Source organism: Maylandia zebra, linkage group LG7 (assembly GCF_041146795.1).
Source record: "Maylandia zebra isolate NMK-2024a linkage group LG7, Mzebra_GT3a, whole genome shotgun sequence".
NCBI lineage: Eukaryota > Metazoa > Chordata > Actinopteri > Cichliformes > Cichlidae > Maylandia > Maylandia zebra.
The window spans coordinates 12275472-12298085 of record NC_135173.1 but is presented as its reverse complement, the minus strand read 5'-3'; the positions used below and the strand labels follow the sequence as shown (position 1 = coordinate 12298085).

Genomic DNA, 22614 nt, shown 5'->3' with positions numbered 1-22614 from the left:
GCAGCACTGGCCCTCAAAGCTGAGCTCTTTTCAGCTCAGGCATATAGGGAACCTCCCCATTCCCTCCCACAAGCAACATCCCATTCAGCTGCAGAGATAACTTTATTCATCTTGTGCATCATTGTATCCAGTTGAATGCAGATACTATGCAGACACTTGAGTGAATTGAACTAGCAAGCGTGCATGTGTTAAGGACAGGAAAGAAGGGGAGGTGTTATGTCTTAATTTCTTCATTTTGACAGAAAATTCATGCGTGGGTTCACTTTGAAAAGCCACCTTCAGCCGTTTCATTTCAGTGTGAGTGCTTGGAGCATACCTGAGGTATCAGATTTTTAGGAAGACGTGTTAAGATGACATTTTAGCACTTAAAATATGCAATCATGCCAAGAAATTTAAATAAATTCTGGAAATTACACCAGTGTCTGCAGATGATTTCTCTCCGTTACTGGTGCTAATTTACATGAAAGTGCTAAACAGCTATTTTTTTCTCTCTCTTTTTAAATTGGTAAACTCTGGACAGACAGCTGGCAGGGACAGTTGAGCTTATGTTCACCTGCCTAACACCAAAACAGCACCAGGACCACCCTGCTTTTCTCTCATCATTCATATTCAAGCCAGGGCCTCTTGACAAGTCTGCTGATCTCACTCAATGTTTTGTGATTTGGACAATACGTTTTTCACTGTGTGGGCAAAAATGCTGAGGCCATCACACTTCTTGAAGCCAGTCTTGTGAGACTCAACTGAGGCAGAAGGTCTCAATTCTTCCTCCTCTGTGAGAGTTATCTCTGTCTAACGCTGTGGTCAGATAGAGCATGGGATTCTCGGTTTCCATACTAATGTGGTAAAAAAAACCAAACCCCAAAACACACAATTTACGTATAACTTCTGATTGAACATAAAGATTCAAATTTAAACAATCTTCTCTCCTGAAAGTTTCTCATTTTAAAGCTAATATTTTATTTTTTCTTTTATATAGAATTTGACAGAATTTCAGCAAAACATCTAAATACAAAATCCTCACCGTAACATTTTATTTATAATGCTGTTCTTTGTATAACATTATTATACAAAATACAGCATTGACTGAACTTTTTTTTTACAAATAGAAGTGGCTTGGCTGCCCAAATAGACGTGCATTTATCATTACACCGTTTGATATTAGACATAGTTTTTCAGCTGTTTCATCACTTGTTTACAAGTCAACAAATATAAAGATAATATAAATAAATACCACAAACTTTAGGCTTTTCGCACCACTTTCAATCTGTGGTTTAATACGACGTAAAACGCAGTGGCACTCAAAAATATGATTCTCAATATAAAGCGTGAATATTTGTGATGTAGCCAGTGGTAAAAATCCTTTTGGGGATTTCGATATCTAAAAGAGAGAGGTTTATACATTAGCGCTGTAGTTGCAAAACACTGTTGATATTCAAATGATTATTGTGCAAAATCTGGGATAAGCTTCTGTGTGAGAGCTCTTCTAAGTGCCTACAACTATTGCTAATTCCCCTCACCATTGTGGGCCGGACAAAGGCCTTAATCCCATTTCACTTTTGCAGAAGGCTGGGGCTATTTTCCCTCTCATAAACCAACAACACTCCCCCAAGCCAGAGCTGAGAGGTTCTGAGAAAGGGGCCAGTGTGTGCATACTTCAAGGCTTTTTTGTCCAGCTTGGCTAGTGCTCTGCATAAACTTTTAAGTGGTCCCAGTAGGCCTCAAACACCTTTTGGCAGAAAAAATAAGCTACCACAAACTGTAAAAAGGAAACCAAACACTCTCTTAACCTGGACAATACAAAAGAAAATATATGAAGTCTTTTATAACTCAGATTGGGTCTGGGCTGCAAAGAGTTAACACGCTTTTTTCAGGCGCTATAGTAAAGGAACTTTCATTCTTCTGAAAGCAGCTCTCTTTCTCTGCATTGTAAATCCTTTAATACATTATTTATAACATGGTGGTCCACTATCAAAGAAAGTGGAGTAGAACAGGATTCAGTTCTTGTACTTTGTAGTATAGCTCTAGTTCGCAGTGAAAATAAATCCACTTCTCTGACTTTGACATAATATTTTCTCTTTGTTATTGAACCTACTTTAATTCTACCTTTTAAATTTATGATTTAATTAAAACAAGAGACACTTTAAGGGATTTTGTCCATTCCAATTATAATTTCATCACAGAACCCTCACTGCAAATATGAAAAAAAATATCAAGACATACAATAACTTTGATTTTTATTGAACTCTGCAGTATGTCATTTTTGAATTTTATGTCATATTTGAAGAATAATTTAAGTCTGATTATCACTTAATTTCCCTTTTGAAAACAGGGATGATGAATGTAACATATATATGTAAAGACTGTCTTTTTTAATATTAAATTGCATTTTCTTAACAACAAGAAGAGCAGAATATGTGCAAATGCGAGTTCGTGAATATATGCATGACTGGCGAAGCTGCCTGGAACTGAGAGCAATGCCACTAGCTCAGTTGTTTAGTAAGTAAGTGATGGCTTTATTCAGCTGCTGTGTCATGCAGTGCATGTGAACCAGCATGCAGACCAGCATGTGGCCTGTGTTGGCTCATGTTAGGTGTGTAGTTGGAGGGTTTACTCGCACTTAAAAAGGAGGGGCACAGCAAATACAAATCAGCCAGGAATTTTCTTCGACAGCCAGACAAACCATTCTCCTTTAATCTTAATCAATTAGACACCCATGAAGTGCAAACAAATCACAAACCTGTCAGCATACACAATACAGTGTAAAGAATCTGCAAATTACATGCAGTGTAGACAAGCTGTACCCCTTCCTACAACGCTGCTGGGTTGAGTTCCCTAAAAAGCTTCACATCACTCAGCTCATATTTGTGCCACTGACTTACAGTATAATAAAGAGGATCTCTTTGCTAAGATGCCCACCGGAGTCCAGAACTGTTAGTTTAATATCCACTGGGATCCACTGGGGTTAGTGTAGCCTTTCACATACAATACTCAGTCCTGGAAAGTGATACGTCTTTGCTTGATGTTAATGGTTTATAACATCCCATGATAGCTAAATTTATCTCTGGAAAACCTGGCCTAATGATATTTCCCTTGCTCAAGTTGACAAAGAGAAAATCCATGGTTAAAGTACTATTGAATTTTCACACCTGCATACAGGGAGTCATGTATCACATTGTTTCGACTCTTAACTGCACAAAAGTACACCTGAGGGTTTTCTTACTGCTCGGGGGTGGAGTGTTGGGGGTCAAGAAAACCCACCATACCTATTTCTTGGTTAACATTTACACTGGTTGACAAGTAAAGAGAAACACAAAGCTTGAACATTTGTCAAAGCCATATATGAGATAATATTCCTTTGCTAATTTATGTGTTAATGACAATTATTTCATTTATGATATGTTAATTGTAACTTTGTGATATTAAATAATTGTGAAAAACTGGTTGGTACAGCCATTAAACATAGTGTGATTAGTAACATTGTTTCTTATTACTATAGCGACTTTTTTTTAAAAGAAGGAACAGCTGTTGAATAGATACAATGTTGTGACAAACTGCTACTCAAAGCATACTACCAGTAACCTGTAAGTATTTAAAGAGGAAGATGACAACTGGTAATATGAGGATAATCTACTCAAAAATGGTACATTGTGTTTCAGATATAGCCAAGTGCAAATTTGATTTAGTTCCATCAAATATGCAGACATTTTAGTGGGTTGTTTGAAGATTTTATTTGTTAACCACTACCGCATGTTTCAGCTGACTAACCTTATCCATGTAGTTATTTTTTGAGCACTTCCTCTCCATAACCTAAACCAAGTAGCTTCGGTTGTCTAAACCTAACCAAACCTTAACCATACTGTACTTGTCATAAGCAGATGTTGTAGGAATAATCAAGTGGAAAATGTTGGCAGCAAATGCTCAAAAATGTTGTCACGAGCGTAATCTGGGTTTCCGAGAAATCATCCAATATCAGCGGCCTGTCTGGTGAGTGGGTTGTGTAAAAATGATCTTTGCAACCAACATGTTGTGAGTTTCCCCACAGTAAATGTCCTGGCAGTAGGATCTGGCACAAGAATCATTTGCAGGGTGTCCTGATTCAGTTACTAATATCCATTCAACTGAATGCTGTCTGTGGTTGCAAAATCTAATTTAACCCATTTATCCAGCTTCGAATGTAATGATCACAGAATCTACTCACATACTCAGTAAGCCTGTATGTATGCTTTTGCTGAAATCGCTGTGTTTCTTTTTGTAGTATTAGTGTGGCATTGCATTTAACCACTTTTGATCCTCTTCTGGCTACAGATTTATAGTTTTCCTTCAATGAGTTTCAAAGTGCGTTTTGGCACCTGTCATAAAAAGTAGAAATTGAAAAATATAGTGTTTAATGTCAGTTTCTTAGACAAACTTTTTTTAATCCTCTATCACAGCTTCTTTAGAATGATATATTCATTGAATCAAGAAAAGAGTATTTTCTTTATTTGGAAAGAAATACCAATTTAGAAAGCAAACATTATACAGAATGGCTTTCATGCTTGTAGTGTATGAAAACTTTAAAAGAAGCATCTATAAGAGCAAGATATTAGTAGCATTTATAGTTGTAATAGCATTATTAGCAATAATACATTTATTAGTTATGTAAAATCATCAAAAGATCTTTTTTTTAATCAAAAACTAAAACCCCTCTCTTAGGAGGCAATGAAGAAGCGTCCTGTTCAGATATCCATACCACCTCAGCTGGCGCCTTTCGATGAAGAACAGTACTGGCTGTGGTCTTAGCACATCCTGTGGGACCAAGATCCACACTAACTCTAAGGCTGAGCTCAGAGACCCTTTGGAGAAAACTCATTTCTGTTGCTTCTTTCAGTCAGTATTCACACCAAAGGTGAGTGTAGGCACATAGATTAAACTGTAACTTGACAGCTTTTAAATTTACGCCCACCTCTTTCTTCACCACAGCAAACTGTTACACCATCCAAACCAATGTGCCTGTCAATTTCTTGTTGCACTCTACCCTCACTTGTGAACAAGACCTCGGGATACTTGAACTTCTCCACTTTGGGCAGGAACGTATTTATCCATGACCAGGCATCAGTACTCCACCCTTTTCTAGCTGAGAACCATGGCCTCAGATTTGGATGTGCTTATTCTCCACCCAGCTACAAACCACCTCAGTGTAATCTAGGAGCCACTGCCTCATGGAGCCAAAAGAAGCACGTCATCTGCAAAGAGCAGGACAAAATCATTTGTACCTCTGGAGTTTGCAGTCAGTAGGATGAAGGTAAAACTGAGTTTGAACTAGTTTGAAGTAGTCTGAACTGTGAGGTGTGCTCTAGTAGTATGGAATTCCAGGTCGATTATCACAGTCCATTAGGTTGTAGTGAATGTTGAACTTTAGAGTAGCCCCTTATTTCTAATCCATTGTGATGAGGGTGAGGAGGATTTCCATTTTGGGAAGCTCAGGATAGAACCCTTTCTTTTTGCAGATGATGTGGTTCTCTTATCTTCATGACGCTATGAACTTCAGCATGCAATGAAGTGGTTTGCAGCCAAGTGTTAAACAGCAAGGATGGAAATCGCACATCCAAGTCTGAAGCCATGGTTCTCTGTTTGAGAGAGAGGTTGCCCTAACTGAAGGAGTCATAGCATCTTGGGATCTTATGCACAAGTAATGAGAAAGTGGAGCGTGAGTTCAATTGGCAGACTGGTGAGGCATCAGTAGTAATGAAGGAATGGTTTCAAACTGTTGTAGTGAAGAAAGGCACTGAGCCATCTGCGTTCGAACCCTGTGATCCTGAGATCAAGGCCCTGAATACAAGTCGCCGAAATGAGTTTTTTCTGAAGGGTGGCTGGGCTCAGCAACACACAGGGTGATGAACTCAGACATCCAGAGAAATCTCAAAGCCATTTCAAAAGGAGTGGCAGCTGAGGTGGTTAGGGCATCTGGTAAGCATCTCTCCTGGATGCCTACCCATGGAGGTTTTCTGGGCATGCCAAACTGGGAGGAGATCCTGGGCTATACCCAAAACCCATTAGAGAGATTATGTATCTCATCTAACCTGGGAAAGTCTCAGGATCCCCCACGAGGAAGTGGAAAGTATTTATTAGGAGAATATCTGGATATATACCTGAATATTTGGAATATCCTGCTTAGCCTGCTGACACTGTAACAAAACTTTCAATAAAGAGGAAAACTGTGGCTGGATGGATGGATGGACCACCAGAGGAATTTTTGCCATGTAATGCATGTATAGAACTGTGGATGCAGATCCTGAGAGACTAAATTTAATCAACTGCTAGCCAGACACTCAAAACAGAAATGCAGGAAACTGGTGACCCAGCTGAAGCCAGTCCTAAGAATTGCATGGTAATTATTTGCTATAGTTAATGTGACTTTATGGACTAATGCACTAATAATGCAGAAGCTGGGATTTATTCATATGTATCAGATACATTTATCAAATTACTTCAGTCATAGGCAAAAAAAACACAAAAACAAAACATTACTTGACTAACAACACTACACTAGCAAAGCACTGTTAACACGAATGCATGTCTGCATATGCACAATGAACTCCTCCTTAAGGAACCTAGTCTCTGGACACTGAAAAAATGGTCACTGTTACTATGGTTAGCGACCTGTCCTGGGCGTGCATCTCGTATTATGGTAGCTGGAATAGGCTCCAGGCCAAACACGACCCTGGTAAGGGGAAGAGAATGGATGGATGTTAACTATGGTAACCATTGTAATATAGAAATATTGCTTTAATAGTGTTGCAAATAGTTTTTAGACAGCGGCAAGTCTACCTTTAAACGAACAGTTTTGTATTAGGATCATATATATATATTAAATACATATAATATAATGTCTATAACACGGTATCATAACACATCAAGTGTAAACTGTGTCATTGATATATGGTGAGATGTGAGACCACTGAGGTCAGTAAAAATAACATTTATTTACTGTGTTAATCTGGCTCTTACCATCACACAAGACTAAATGTGCACTAGAGCTAAACTTGGGCACAGCTGTACTAATACTGTACTAAATACAGGAACCAATAAAGCAACACATTGGTTTATACTTCTTATACTCCTCAAGAACATTATCAGAGCACGTGACCATCACAGTATATGGAGTATGGAGAAGAAATCAGTTGGGGAAACTGGACGGCGCAGTAGAAGGGCATCACTCCAGCCCTACAAAATGACCTCAGTAGTGTTCACACTTAGTACATGTGACAGATTACACAATATGTGACAGTAAGGTTTTGAACTTCACTATTTAACAAGGTCCTTTAGCAAGGTCTGATGTGTGATTTAAGTGCTCCCTTAATTCTTCTGACCAATGTATTTATTCCTTTAAACAAGAAAACTAGGTGAAAAATATGAGCATGATGAAGGTGATTATAATCAATCTCCAGTAGAACGTGAATGTGCTTCAAAATATCGACCAACTGTTAAGATAACTGCGCATAGATACAAGTTTTGGGCTGACCAACCCACCACTTGGCTGACTCTCATGTGTCCATAAAGCTGCATTTGACCTGTTTTATTAGCCTTTGACAGAAAGAGTGTGCTTACATTTTTCTTTTCTTTACCGCCAAAGAAAGATGGAGCCAGTGGACTAGCAAAGGTTTGCTAATTAAATATCTACAGTCATCAGTGATCATCTGCAGCCATTTTTGCCTGCTCACCAAAAAGACTTTAGAAAACACAAAGACAAACATGCAATGGTCAATGATGATTGACCATTGCATGATTTACATATATAATTAGTTATTATTTAGCCGGAGTTTATAGGGTTATGCAAATAAATGTTGTCCTACAGTATTTTATTCAACAAACAGCACAAATATGCTTGATGATACAGTACACTGTTGAAAGCTTCGTGTACCATTTTTAAAGAAGCAAACATAACATGAGGTGACAAATTAACTTGTCACTGGTGGAAATTACTCATACTGTAGTTATGAACATATTAAAATGCTTTTAACTTGCAAAAGCAATCCACATCCACTCAACACATATTGGAAGATAATTAATGAAAAGACAAAACAGACAAAAGTTCAGTTAGCCCTGAAAGGTGACAACATCAAAAACAGAGCATCTGGCAACTCACAACACGAAAATCAGCTGTGTCTCTGAAAGAATCTGTTACTGACGAATATTTGAGGTGTTAAATGACATACTTTAATGGTTTTCAGTAAGTAAATAGAACCCCTGAAGGAAACAGATATTATAAAATGCTGGCACATTTATTCACAAGTTTGTATTTCAAACTATTCCATATCCAAACTTACACTAAGCTACTGTAATTCACTACTTTTGTATATCTCACATTTTGTAAAGCCTGCTAAGGGACTTTCTGCTCTTGATTTTGAAGAGAATATAGTGTGTGTAGTTTCCATTTCTTCACTGACTGATGACTAACAAGGCATTTGCTTTATTGGCAGCTACTAACCTAAACACCAGCCTTTGCAGTGGATGTGCTAGCAGTCTACAACACTGAGGAGTTATGTCAGGTCAGGAGGACAGCAAGGAGAAAGCCCATTTGCTATCATTCATTTGGGTTTTGTACTGTAAATATTTCTCCTGGTCTGTCAAGGTCTACTTTAACATCCCCCGAGGTGTGTGTTAGAGAACATGACCTCCAGTGGAAGTGACTTCCCACTCACCTTAAATACCTGCTGAAGTCCCTGCAAAAGAATATCATGGGTTCGTACATCCAGAACATTTTATGTACCATATGCAGACATTGCAAGCATCTAGTGTGTCATTTTATGAAAAAAATAATAATATGCAGCAATACAGTGCAAAAAAATCTCAGCATTTAATATGTACTTGGGTTTATAACCCCAAGCTGCCCCCTGCAACTTCTTCCCTCTTCCCTAGAATGACATTTAAGTTGAAGAGTTGTCCTTTTTGACAGAGCAATGTCAATATATTGGCAGAAGTGCTGGGGATGCTATATTAACCTCCTAAGACACGAACTCTTCCACGGCATGCATTTTTAATTTATCTTTGACATTAGGGCTGATTGGCACCTGATGAATGTAAAAACAAAGAATTACCAGTTTTTTGTTGTTGTTTTTTTACCTAATTTTTGTTCTTGAGAAAATAATATCCACATATGAGGATATTTGTTTAAAATTGCAATAGAACAGTGGCAGTATAATGTCCTCATGAGTGGATATCAGGCACTTGTAGAGCAAAATTTTGTATTTTGGTCTAGACAACCCAAAATGTGATGTCCACATATGTGGACACCAGGTCCTAGGAGGTTAAAGCACAGGTTTACTACTTCGGTTGGGTTAGTGGCCAAATAATCTTTTTTGAATGCATTATGTAACTAACATCAAAATAAAGTTAAGATTTGCGTTTTTTTATTCATTTCACAAAGCAAAAAGTAACATCTAAACAAAGTTTTAATTAAGTGTTTTTAACATTACTTATTTAATGTCTAATTTAAAATAAGAAAATCTTATCACTTGCATAAAGCAAACCACATCTTTTGCATATAACTATTTCCGTTTTTGTTTTAGAAGTAAACGTGTCAAAAATGTTGTGTACCCACAAAGAAAGCACAAAGGAACCTGCCTGGGTGGTTTTTCCCAGGCTTTTGGTGACCGTTGAGTTACGTATGGACGGTGTATGTTGAACATGACTCCCAAAAGAAAAGCAATAGAGAATGTAACATTACAGGAACAGGTTTGATGATGAAAAGAACATAATATATTTAAAAATCAAAGGAACCCTGAATGCTAATTAATGTTTTTTAATATAGAGATATTAATAATTGCTGTATGTGTGATGATGTTTGTGCAAAGTTTCATTCAGATTGGTTCACCTATTAAGCAGAAGATAGGGTACATATGGACTCAAATCTTTGTAGTAATATTATATAAAAAATATTCCATTTTATTTTTAACTGTGAGAATACTGTAGTGATGTTTCTAAGTTTTGGGATGCATAATACTTCTATTATAATCTATTTAAACCTGCATTAGGCAATGCCATTTGATTTAGACTGAAGTCTAAATAAGTACATAAGGAAGTAAGTTAAGTTTATTACTCGTGTTTCACAGCTTGGACGTGTCAAACACAGCGCTTCTTAACTGCTATTTAGAAGGAAATGGTAGTTTTTAAAAATAACAAAAACTGAACCCACATCACAAAGTTAGCAGCATTTTGGTGAAGAAAGTCAAACATTCTGCAATCCAAGATCCAGGTATTTCCACATTTTTCAGGTAGCTGTATGTCATAATATCAGCCATGTCAGTGTATCTGTCAGCTTGTTTTGGAATTATTTTGCTCCCTAGTGGAAAAACTGTTATTATATGGCAAAATGGAGGGTCAGTCACAGCAAGAGGGTCCCGCTCCTTGTGCTTGCACAGGTTTTTTCTGGGATCTCCTGTTTCTCTGGCCACCAAATAGACAACAGATTAAGGTTGCCTATCCTGGCTCAGGGCACACTTGGAGAAATTCAAAATTGCAAGAGGTTTGTTAGACAGTTAACTAAAATAAAAGCCTAACAAAAAAAGTTGGACTGATTTCTTTAAAACGATGGGGTGCCTCAAACGAGCAGCATGTCACCACTTCCTCTTCAACAAGATAGTCTTCATCTTTTCTGCTAAGTCCTTTTCCTGCTATATTTAGGAACCTCTCTCAACAACTCAACATAAGGAGACACTCTGAGTAACATGAACAAGACAAAGCAAGAGGGTGTAGCAATGCTGCTTGAAGAGAGGCTACTTTGGGAGAGCGATGATAAGATCTTGTGGTGTAGTTACTACTTAGATAAGGATAAGAAGCTTAAAAACTAGCTGGCAGGACACAAACAGTAAGTAGACTGTAAGTGCCCTTACTATTATGTGAAGTCCACTCTTCTTTGTGTACTTTTGTTTTGCCCTTAGAAATATTAGATGTGGCTGAATCATTTAGCTTCTAACTATATTTAATTTCTATTTTAATTTCTATTTTCTTCAAATGGTGAAAATGTTTCATCTGGAAATGTGAAAGTGCACTACGGCACAAGTCCAAGAAACTAACTCTCCTGAACTCATTTTTTAATTTATATCATTTAGTATATAAATAAATACACATGTGGAAACGTGCGAAGACATTTGCTATGATTTGCTGTAAATATCTCTGCAGATATACTGCAATGTAATGATTATACATTCTGTACATGTAAAAGTAGTTTTTGTTTTTAGATATTATGGCAGTAGCAAAATAAATATATAAAATAAATTCGTCTTTGCCTTAAATATTAGATAATTGCTTCAGAATTTTGTTCCATTAATAAAGAAGGATTTAGTCCCAGTTGCTTATTGGTTTTGTTAAGGTCTTAGTTGTAACATCCAGGTGATCATTAAATAAAATCTCTTATCAGTTGCTCACTTGTGGAGGAATTAAGCAGTACTTTGGTAAAGAACATTTTCACCTCAGAGTTTAATTAATATTAAAGAAGTGGCAAAACAATAGCCCCACTGCATTTGAAATCTTAACCCCAGGTGCCCTCATTTGGAGCGCCTAGCATATCTCCATGCTGCACCAGTCTAATCTATGGCATGTCAGCGTGACCAGGTGAAAAGTGGCGTTAATTCTATATTGGAGCTGGGCATGTGTTGAGAGCAGCAGAGACAGGTAGAGCATGCCATGGGAGTCAGCGTGTGACCTGACAGGGATTGGCAGGCAGAGTGTTAATTGGATAGGTGCGCCAGCCCATTTGTGTTGGCCATCCCATCGCAGAAGACATTGTACCTAGTTCTTGACTCCCAAGACAAGCTGTTGTTCTCTTCGTAGGCATGCTCTGAATATAGCCAATGAAATTATTTGTTTCACGACTGTCATGTGACTTTGCTCAGACAAAGACAGGGGGATGGGAAAGACAATGCATCACCCAGTTGAACCTGAGCACTGATATTATTTGGTAAGAGTGTGCGAGTGCAATTATTTCTGTACAGAAATAAGAAGTAAATTATAAAAGTACTCAGGAAGTGAGATTTGTCTGCCGAACACAATACTGCAAGGATACAGAAATGTTTCTGAGGCACTAATTTGTGATTAGTTGGTCAATAAATGCATTTGTGGTGTCCATAACTAGAACTTTATTCAATTTGAAAGTATTATTGTATCCACAGGCTGTTTTGCAATCATTTATGTAGAAGACAAAAGACTGGCTATTTTGCAACTTGTTAATGGCAAGTTGGTGGCTGTATTATATTTGACAACGTAGTAACAAATAAATAAAAAATTGTTTAAGCCTAAACGAATTAGCAGACTTATTAAAGTTAGCTCTTTTCTTAAGCTAATATTGGTTCAGCAAAACATTTGTGTTATATTTTTCTTTTTCTTTTATTTTCTTGTATAGCTCATGAATGTCTTGAGAGAAATCTTTAAAAGAAAATGGTTCACATCACTCTCACTTTCTTCATATATGTGCTAAACCTCTTTGTAATTGATAGGAATGTATACTGGAAAAAAATTCCTTTGGTCTAATCAAGGCGCTTTCTGTTTGTGATCACTCTGGTTGATGTTGTTTTATAATGATTAGTCTATTGGCCTTGATTTAAAGTAAAGAAATAAGAAACTTGTCATCATTTATCAAATCCTATATTCTAGGTGAACACAGCAGGAAGCTGCGCCGAACTACAAAAGCAATTTAATATCACAACTTGGCAATCGGTTTATCCTTCAGACCACGTACCATTAGATTCTCTCAGATTTTCTGATATAACAGTATTTCATAAACTTCCCAATTTGCCTGCCAAAGTTGTCTGTGAAATTACAGCTAGTGAATATATGATGTCCAATAGGGTCATAAACTGCATGTGACAACCACATGTTGAAAAGTCCTTTGTAGTATAATGCAACCTATTCTGTCAGGTGTGAGCTACTGAGCTACTGAACAGTGGTTTAATTAAACACAGAGCACACGTCCGAGTTATCACAGTAAATAGTTGTGGATTGTATATTTGTTAATCATGATTAATGTTCCTAAATTTCTATGGAATTACAAATGAAAAATTACTAAAATAAGTACTGGCAAAATGGAATTCAAGAGCTTAAATTACCTGGTTCTGTTAACTATAGCATGTCTGCAATGGGTAAACAAAGTCTTATTAATTTTTAAGATATCTGTAGCCCGGAAGGGGGATTTCACAGTGGTTGCAGAAATAAACATCTATTTATGATGAAACACTGAATTAAAAAGAGGCTCGACTTTTTCCATTGACTTACAACTTCCCCAAAATCCACAAAAATCAAAATACATAGAAAAATGACAGTTTTGTAAGCAAAAAATTAATTTATGATAGCTGTGTAGTATTATATACTTTAGTAGATTAAGAAATATACAAACAAAAAAAGAAACAAGCTGCAGTTCATGCTTAAACAGTTAAGCAGTTGCAAAAATTAAACATGTGCTATCAATGTGTTTTTTAACATCAGAAATTGTAACTGCATTGCATTTTTGGTTTATGAGTGCAACTGTGAGATTTCACATTGCGATGCTGTATGAATCAGTGACTTCAGTCTGCTTTTATTTGAATATGAATGGTTCTAATACAGCAAAGGGTATACACAACCCTCAATTTAACCTTAGCCATTGTGTTCGATGCAGACAGGCCTTACTATTGTTCAAGATGCTGCATCTTATTTTTTTAATAAGGAAAAGGATTAAATTAAAACCCATGCAATCCAAATGAAATAGGGATTTTTGGATGCATTCATACAAAATGTGTCTGGAAAAGATAATTCCACTTAATGGAAGCATTTAAAGAAGTTGGCTGATGCATCTGCTGAAACTTGGATTACATTGTGTATGTGTGTGTGTCTGTGTGTGTGTTTTTCTTTTCTTTGTGCCATCATAAATTATATTAAGGGCAAAAACTCAACATTAACATTAACATAAATGTTTACCACAATTTCTGCCTTGTTATTATTAACTATTTTTTATTATTATTTCATTAAATATGATACGGATTAGTACATTCTTTGTCACTTATTTATCTTTATTGGGTCCTTTATTTACCATCCTCTGTCAATATATAGATTTTTCCCACTCTGCGACAGGGGCTGGTGTTAACTGTCAGATTTCCTGGTGATATCTCAATTAAGACAAAAAAAAAAAAAAAAGGAAAGTCTATTGTTTAGGGGGGTGTGAACGGATATTTCCATGCTGCAGGCTTTAAAATGGGAACAAGAATGTGTTCGGTCAGCTTGAACAGCGCAGGACGATTTTGGGGAGGACTCCTCCTTTGTGACACATGCTGCATAGACATAATGAATTATATTATAATTACAAAGCACAGTCTGTAGAAGTGGACAATATAGATATTTGGCTAGGGGGTGGAGTGTGCTGCTCCACAGAGACTGAGCCACTCCAGACTGCATTTCTATTCAGATCACTTTAACTTAGACAAATCTCAATATCAATGAATGAGGCTTTGTTCAGGAAATAAAAACATTTGAACAAGGACGCCTCATCTTCTCATACACTGGCGGGATGTAAGCAATTTTAAACACTCCGTAAAGAAACCCCCACTAAGTTCAACTTTCTCGAAAAGTACTCGCTTTGTCTTTACATAGAAATAACGACACGCAGAAATGACATACGGAAATGCAAACATATATAACACTCATTTAGTAAATAAACGTTAGCGGGGAGATGGTTCACCAGAGAAGATTGATTTGTATTGTGTGATGGCGAAGGCACTATATATTGTGGAGAAACTGGGCAAAGCAGAGCAAGTAGAAAAACAGAGGGGAGGGAAGCTGGCAGTGACTGAGAAGATGAGGATTTGACGGCAAGGTGACAAAGAGTTCAAACAAAATGAGGCTTGTAGATTAGCAGCACTCCCCTCAGTGACAGGTGTCATCTCTTGGGGCAGTCTGTCACTCTGCCTGCTGCCACTCTTTATATAATATGAGGAGGGAGAGAAGGAAAGAGAGGAGGAGAGGCAACAACACTTGCACCTCAAAAGCCATGGCCTAGCCTGCTCTACCTGCCAGCAACCAAGATTAAAGTCTAAGTGCCCGAGAGAGAGAGAGAGAGAGTAATGAAATGAACAAAAATAAGCAAATGTTTATTTACCCCACTGCCTATTTTGCTTTAATGATTTCAGCACGAAAAGCCTCTGCAGAAACATCTCACAGTAAGTCTGTGGGAAATAATCAAATGGTATATATAATCCGATGTATATATAGGGAGATATGTTTTATATAAATATTTATTCGTAATGTGATAAAAATGTCTGCGTCTATAAGTTATTTAATGATTTATCTAAAAAAGAAATGTTTTCTAAATACACAGCAAGATTAATAAACTATATACTAAATATAATACACTCCCACTGCCAAAGAGAGGGAGAGAGGCTGAGGGCAGTACTTATCAGTAAATATTTACTACCACCCAGAACAGGCAACACGGGGAGAGAGCGCAAAACACAGTGACACAGAGAGAGAGAGCGAGAGAGAGCGACACAAAGAGAGAGAGTATTGTTCTTTTGTAAAGAGTCAGTTGAGTTTCACCCAAACCTTTAACAAGTCTGTCATACAGGAAGGTATTAACTAAAGCTCAGAGGGAGCCAGCTCCCGTCATCCTGGTGACATACAGACTGAGACCTGCTGCTCTCTGCCCAGGACTCCAGCCATCTGCTCCACAGATTGCACTGAAACACACACAGCAAGTGCTGCTGCCACCCCTCTGGGTGAGAGAGTCACCAGAGGGTCAGCTACTTCTCCAGGACTTTCTCCCTTATATGTTTTGACTGCTCTTACGTGCATATGTTGATTAGAGTCACCAAGCAGCCTCACTAATGACATTATAATCTGCAAAGACTGACAAACTGAGAATCCACAGTAAGTCTAACAGGCAGCCACACTACACAAAAAGAGGAAATGAGAAAAGGGGGGGGAAAGCAGGAGACATATTCTGATGTTTGTTTTTGACAGATGAGGGATGCCCCCTATTGACTTTGTCAGGAAGGATAGAAACGGGGGTAGAGAGAGTAAAACCAGTGAGCAGTAGCGACTGTGAAGAGGGAAAAAAATAATGGAGTGCCAGTGTTCCCTTAGCAGGAAAAGGGCCCTTAAGATATCATGTATGGACAAAGGAAAGACTAAGACTGCCAATATACATTAAGGTTTTAAAATATTCATTGCATAGGTTGGAAGGGATAGAAGGTTATGTGAGTATTTGGCGCCCTCCCAAATGGAAAATTCTCTCTGAATAACAATCAGGTCGTACAGAATCAGACGCATAATGAAAATGAAGACGAGCGGTTGCTGGTTATGGCGACACAGAGTAATTTTCCAAAGCCTTGAAGAGAATCAATTAGAAGTTGATCAAAAATAATTACGAGTCTTGAGATACAACTTAAAGCTTTAAGTCGCATTCTGAATTCCTTTTCTTTTTGATTCTCTGTTTTACGTTTAGCTTAAATGAATTTCCCTGATACTACAATTTTACACACTTGCAGCATGACGGCATCTGTGCCCTGTGCATTGAAAAACAAGTCGTACGCCTCACAGTGCCTCTCTGGTCTGTGAACCGGTGTCCGTTGGGGAAATCGACCACCCTGGGCACAGTTGTGCTGGAGTGAGTAATGAGGCAAGCTTTCCATGATGGCTGATACAGCCTCCCATTAACAGCCATGCTTCAGGGTATTCTCTGTTTCTGTGTTGTGGAATGGAAATGAGATCTGATAGAGCCATGTATAATTTGTTGTCACATCAAAGTGACACTTATTAGCTTTATTTCCTTATCATTGTTACATCTACAGTACCTCTGGGTAAATATTTCTGAAGAGCAGACTGGTGCTAGCTTGCTTTTGTTACGTGCTGCTGTGTGCCTCTAAGTATAGCAGTAGTCACTAACTTTCATGGAGCAGATCTTTAACAGCTGGTTGTAGAAATGTGTGTCTTCTATTGATGTTTCCACAATGGACACAATGAACAATGGACGTTAGACTACAAATAGATTTTCTGAAAGTACACATCCACTTCTGTTGGATCTTAAGGAATAGTTTGGGCATTTCTTTTCTTACGGGAGAGAAAACATTGATGTCACTTTCATTATTCCTGTGCATGTCATTTCATTCCACCGCCAAGGCTGATAATCTTATTAGTAACATCATTGTACACTATATGAAAGTAATTTTTTTTGCTGCCCTTTTTTAATATATATTTTATTCATCACTCATTGCTCTCACGCAGACACGCACATGAGAAACACACACATTTTTCCATTAATCTCCCAGCTATTCTGAAGTGGATTATTTTGAATTCATCCAACATCCCTCTTCGTATCTTTGTGACTATGAATTGGGATATTGCTGGATCGACCACTATCAGAGCAGAATTATTCCCCCAAGTCCTACAGAGAGCTGAGCATTGAAGGGCTATATTTCAACCATTGCATCTATAGATATGCAGCATTATAACTCATGAGTGGCACCTCATTTCACACAGCCTAATGGCTTGACACGGAGCACACTGGGGATCCAGGCAGGGGAGCTTCCCCTCATTTTTTTGGTCCAAGTTTTATGAGAGACAAGGATTAGGGTTGATTGAAAGTCAGAGTGAGCTGCTTGCATAGGACTGCACTGTTGCAAGGCTTTTCATGAAATTTGCCTCATTGATAATTTGCATTCTTTAAGAATACACAGGCATCCCACTTCATTTCACTTTCATTTATGTTTCAACAAATTCCACAGGCTCAACTTGCCAGGCCAAATAAAAGCCTGCCAAGTCAAAGATCAGTTCAGATGTGAGTCTCTCCCTCCCTCCAAAAAAAAAGAAAAAAAGAAGAGAAAGAAATTGTGCTGCAGCAGCCTTGAGATATTTAACTGATTTAGATAGAGAAGCGCAAACACTGAGGCACAGTCTACTCTTCAGTGAACTTATCTTGCACGCCTGGATGTGACAGACAGTGTAGCCCTCCAGCTTAGTTGTCATACACCGGCGACCAGTCAGAGCTCGTCAGGTTGGATGATTGTATAATTGTGTTGTGACACCTTGAACCCGCCAGTGGTATATAACCATGTTAATTTTCTGATAGCACACCGTGGGCCGGTAAAAATCAGAGTTATGATGGGTGTAATTTGTGCCTCTGACGGCAGACTGAAAGGAGCGGGTCATCAGCAGGATAAATACAAATTAAAATTGATGCAGGTCTCATTTCTGCTTGACCAGTTTGTGTTGGGAGGCTGCAGAGAGCTAGGAATGGTGCACTTGCCATTTGTGCCATTTGGTCTTCCATTTCAATTCAGGGCCTGAAGGCAAAAAATAAAATGTACCTGCCCGAAAGATGTGCTGCAGCATCACAGACGCGATAATAAAACTCTGAAGGCTGGAAATACGGCAGCGTTTACATCTCACGAACTTGAGTTTTACAAAGAGTTGTAAAACAGATAAAGTTTCTAATTTCTAAAATAAATAAAAAGCGTAAAAGAAGGTAAAGACATACTAATGGTGGATTTTTATTTTCCCAATATAAACAGAGAGACCAGACATTGTTCATGTTAATGCTTAAAACATGAAAATAAAAATAAATGAGTGATGGCTTCATTTTTAATTCCGTGTTAGCTGTTTGCCCTGGGTGCACGCGCGGATGAGCATGTGTGTGCGTACAGGTGTGTATGTGTGTAATATGTCCAGCAAAAGCAAAGTGGCATCCTCCTGAACTCCTGTCACAGCTTCTCTGACTGTGAGTTCAAGAGCTCTTCATTACAGTCTCTGCGCATCTGAGAGAAAGAGAAACAATGCTCAGAGCCCACTGCACATAACCTTTCCATTCAATCAGCAGTTCAAACTGTGTCCCGCAACTGCAAATCATTCTGTTTCTACCGAGTCAAGTGTAGCACTGAGTCAAAAAGCCTCCCATCAAAACTGGATAAAAATATCTTTGTATTGTATTGCCCGACATGCAGGAAGCTACAACACAATTCTGATACATAACTCATATGGTTGCATCGGAATAATTGTTATCATCACTATACTCAGATATACAATACCATTTGACTGGTTATATCTGATCAAAAGGAAATACAGACACTAGTGATTACATTTAAAGTTGTATGCATTAGCCATCACCATCTGTGGAATATGTATATTTATGAAAATAAGCGGTGAAACTAGCCTGACAGTACGATGTAGACGTCAAACAAAGGCTCGTCAGTAATGTTTTATACAAATCCACTGATATAATAATTATACTATCCCCAGTCCTTAGTGGAGGTTGATTGTTCTTGCTGTGAGCTAACACACTTAATTGTAGTATGCAAATGAGAGCAATTACAAAGCTTTTAGGTGAAGAGATGACAGCTGAGGTTGGTTTTATTGGGGGCCTCACCCAAACAGTTGTCATGGAAACTACATAGAATAACTGTCAAATGGATATAATCTCATGATATGTCCAGAAATTGCCTCCTCTCTACTTTGTGTTCATGAATCGCTCCATATGAAAAGGAGATTCTTTGATTACTGAACAAATTGTCAATTTGTGTTGCGCAAAAATGAAAAGAGGGCTCATTTGAGAAAAAGAAAATGCTGGATTGGGTTCAATTTCCAAACTGACGCTTCATAAAGATGTAAAATATACTCACACAGAGTCGGAAAAGCTTTGAGGCTTTCAATAATTAGCCAGATGTATAAAAAAATAATAATTCCTGACATTTATTTTTAGTCAGAATGTAAATCGGTTTAAACTGTGAATTGAGAGCCTTGAACAAACAGGCCTTGACTTAACATATGTAACAGACAGACTATATATATATATATATATATATATATATATATATATATATATATGTGTGTGTGTGTGTGTGTGTGTGTGTGTGTGTGTGTGTGTGTGTGTGTGTATACATATATATATGTGTGTGTGTGTGTGTGTGTGTGTGTGTGTGTGTGTGTGTGTGTATGAGACTTGTATTTATTGTAGATCAATCAGGATTACAGACAGTCCACACTCAAGCAAAACTGAACAGGATTTATTCAGGCAAGTACTTACTGTCAGTGGAACCGCCCAGAGTCACTTTTCATACAGTTGCTAACATGACATGACTAATAATGGCACTGATTATTGTCATTGTCTATGATATGAAATAGGTCGCTATCTTTCCAGTTAAAATTATCATTGCCTTTTCTCACAATAAATCGTTTTTTAAAGCACACTCATAATGCTGTTTGATGAAGTTGCGTGTATTTTTTAAATCTATACTTTTGATAGTAAGTTTTTTTTTTGTAGGCCTGAATGAGGCTTTTACTGTTTACTGTCATTGTTTATCCCACGTTACAATCACTCCTGCTATCATGCAAAGTTGTGGTCAAATTTTCTGCAACAAACTACCCGAGTACAACTGCTCTTGTGGAGGCTTTCATGAATTAAATATGAGTTGTGCCTGAGAATGAGATGTTATAGAGGTAAATGACAAAAGGCAGCCCGTAATTGAGGTGGTGGCAACACAGGCCTACTGAACTAATCCCTGACTCAGTCATGTGACTGGGTGTTCACCAATAGCGGCGGTTCTATTTACCACAAAGCCAAGGCAGCTGGGAAAATTGATTTCTCATCTGAGCTGTATTTGATAGCCTTCGAAATCAAAAATTGAAATGAACTAACCTACGCCCCATCATTACAAAAGAGCAAATTAAACTGTGCCACGGTGGTTCCTCCGAGCACTAGAAGCCTGTGAAGGGGACAAATTCAAAGATCCAAGCTCTTCTCAGCCCTTGACTTTGTCTTGTGTCTCGCGTCCAGCATCGTATTGAAAACAACAGCAACAAAAGAAACGTGTTTTCCTCTTGTTTGTTTTTTTTAAAGTTGCGAACACTGGCACATTTTGAAAGTACAATTCCTAAAACATTTTATAGATAATTTTCTTGAGTGTAAAGAATTAGGATGTAATTAAAATAAAATATGGTGTTTTTTTTTAGTTTTATTTCTGAATGTCTGTTTGATTAAAACATCTGCCAAAATTATTAGCTCTTCCAAAAGAAGGTTTCAAAATAGAGGAAAAATCAAGAATGCTTTAGTGTAAATTTGTCATTAAAGCAAAATAAAATTGCAAACTAATTTGGAATTAAATATAGACACTTGTTTAACTGCCAAGCTACGAAGAGTGTCTCAGTTGCTTTTATTATTACAACAATGTAAACAGCAATTTAGCAAGCATTTAGGAGTAGTACTGCTTCGTGAGAGTGAGTGAAAGTGGACAAGATGTGAAGTGAAACAAAGTAGCCGTTTGTGTTGACAAGCGACATGCCGAAACAGATGTTCCTGCAGGTGGACATGAAGATCAATAGGCGGTGGAGAGCAGCTAGATAGTTACCTGAGCTGCTGGAACTTGTAGCAGATGTTAAGCAGACTGATGCCCTGGAAGGCTGATCAATGGACAGGAGGCAGATGGAGGAGAACATGGAGGAGTGCTGGGAGGCGCTGTTAGCAGAGAGGAACATAAAATAATAGGAGTCACATTTGATATGCAGATGGGCGCCTGTCCACAACATTAACCCATCAATGGGAAAATAAAAAGCTTCAACTTTGGGGGAAACTTCAACTTCATCCAAAACTCTGCTCCCTCCATAGGTTGGGTGTCATAGTAATTACCGGCAAATTTACCCCTTCAAAGTCAGAATCCTGATAGGGTGATTATTGGTCCCATATAATAATTCTGGCCATGTAGGGTTAGGGCAGCATGATGGCCAATAACGGGGGAGAGAAATGAGATTCAGCAGTTTTGCTGGGCTAAAAAACTTGCCTAATTAGAAGTGGTAAGAGACAGTGTCAGGCTGCAATCTAAAATACTATCACCTTTACCTTGCATTAGTCAATTAAATACACAATGAAAATCCCAAAGTAACTCTTGCCCATCACTAGTGCTTATAACTAGCACATTATCCAACCTATTTTTTTTCTTCTTGTTTATTCTTATTTGATAAATTAAAAAGGAAAGTATTTTTCAGATGTAATAAATGCAGGAAACATAATTCAAAGTAGTCATTTGACAGCTTGAACACATCACATAATTCACACTGAATTTATGGCACAATGCTTTTCCTTGCAGTGGAAAATTGCTTTCTCTCAGCTTTGATCGTGGAAATTCAAGTCAAGCTACTAACAAGTGCAGCGTCTTTCCTCCAGCTCTGTACACCTGCGTGAGCACATACACGGACCCACAGAAACACATGCTTACAGTACGCACAAAGAAGACGCACACACGCACACACACAGATCTTCTGACATCCAGTGTCCCAGTGGCCTTGCTGTCCGAGAAGCAACTTGAACTAGGCGATAACCTGATAGACTTTATCTTGTCTTTCCTGGATTTCACTGAAGCCTGAAGAAGACACTTCAACTGCGCAGCATCCCCCCAGAGTCTTAACCTTCCCCTCATCTCTCCTCGCCGGCACCGGTGCCTGAGAGCTGTCAGCGGCCTGTTGCTTATTGATGTTTCTGCATGTTTTATGTCTTTCTGCGATATGACGGCCCTGACACAGTGCTGATTTCAATCAGCTTGCCACATACCGCAGAGAGTGACAGCTAGGGAAAGTAAGAAGGACAAAAAAAAAAAAAAAGAATTGGTAGGGATGTCATTGGCTTAG

At 38.1% G+C, this 22614-nt stretch overlaps 1 long non-coding RNA gene across 1 annotated transcript in view; it reads right to left on the bottom strand.

Annotated features, from left to right (window-relative positions):
* LOC143419644 (uncharacterized) overlaps window positions 1-22614 on the bottom strand; it is a 97314-nt gene that overhangs the window by 11137 nt on the left and 63563 nt on the right. Inside the window, exon 4 of the long non-coding RNA XR_013099659.1 lies at window positions 21342-21448. This is a non-coding gene — a long non-coding RNA (uncharacterized LOC143419644). The remainder of the gene's footprint in view (window positions 1-21341; window positions 21449-22614) is intronic.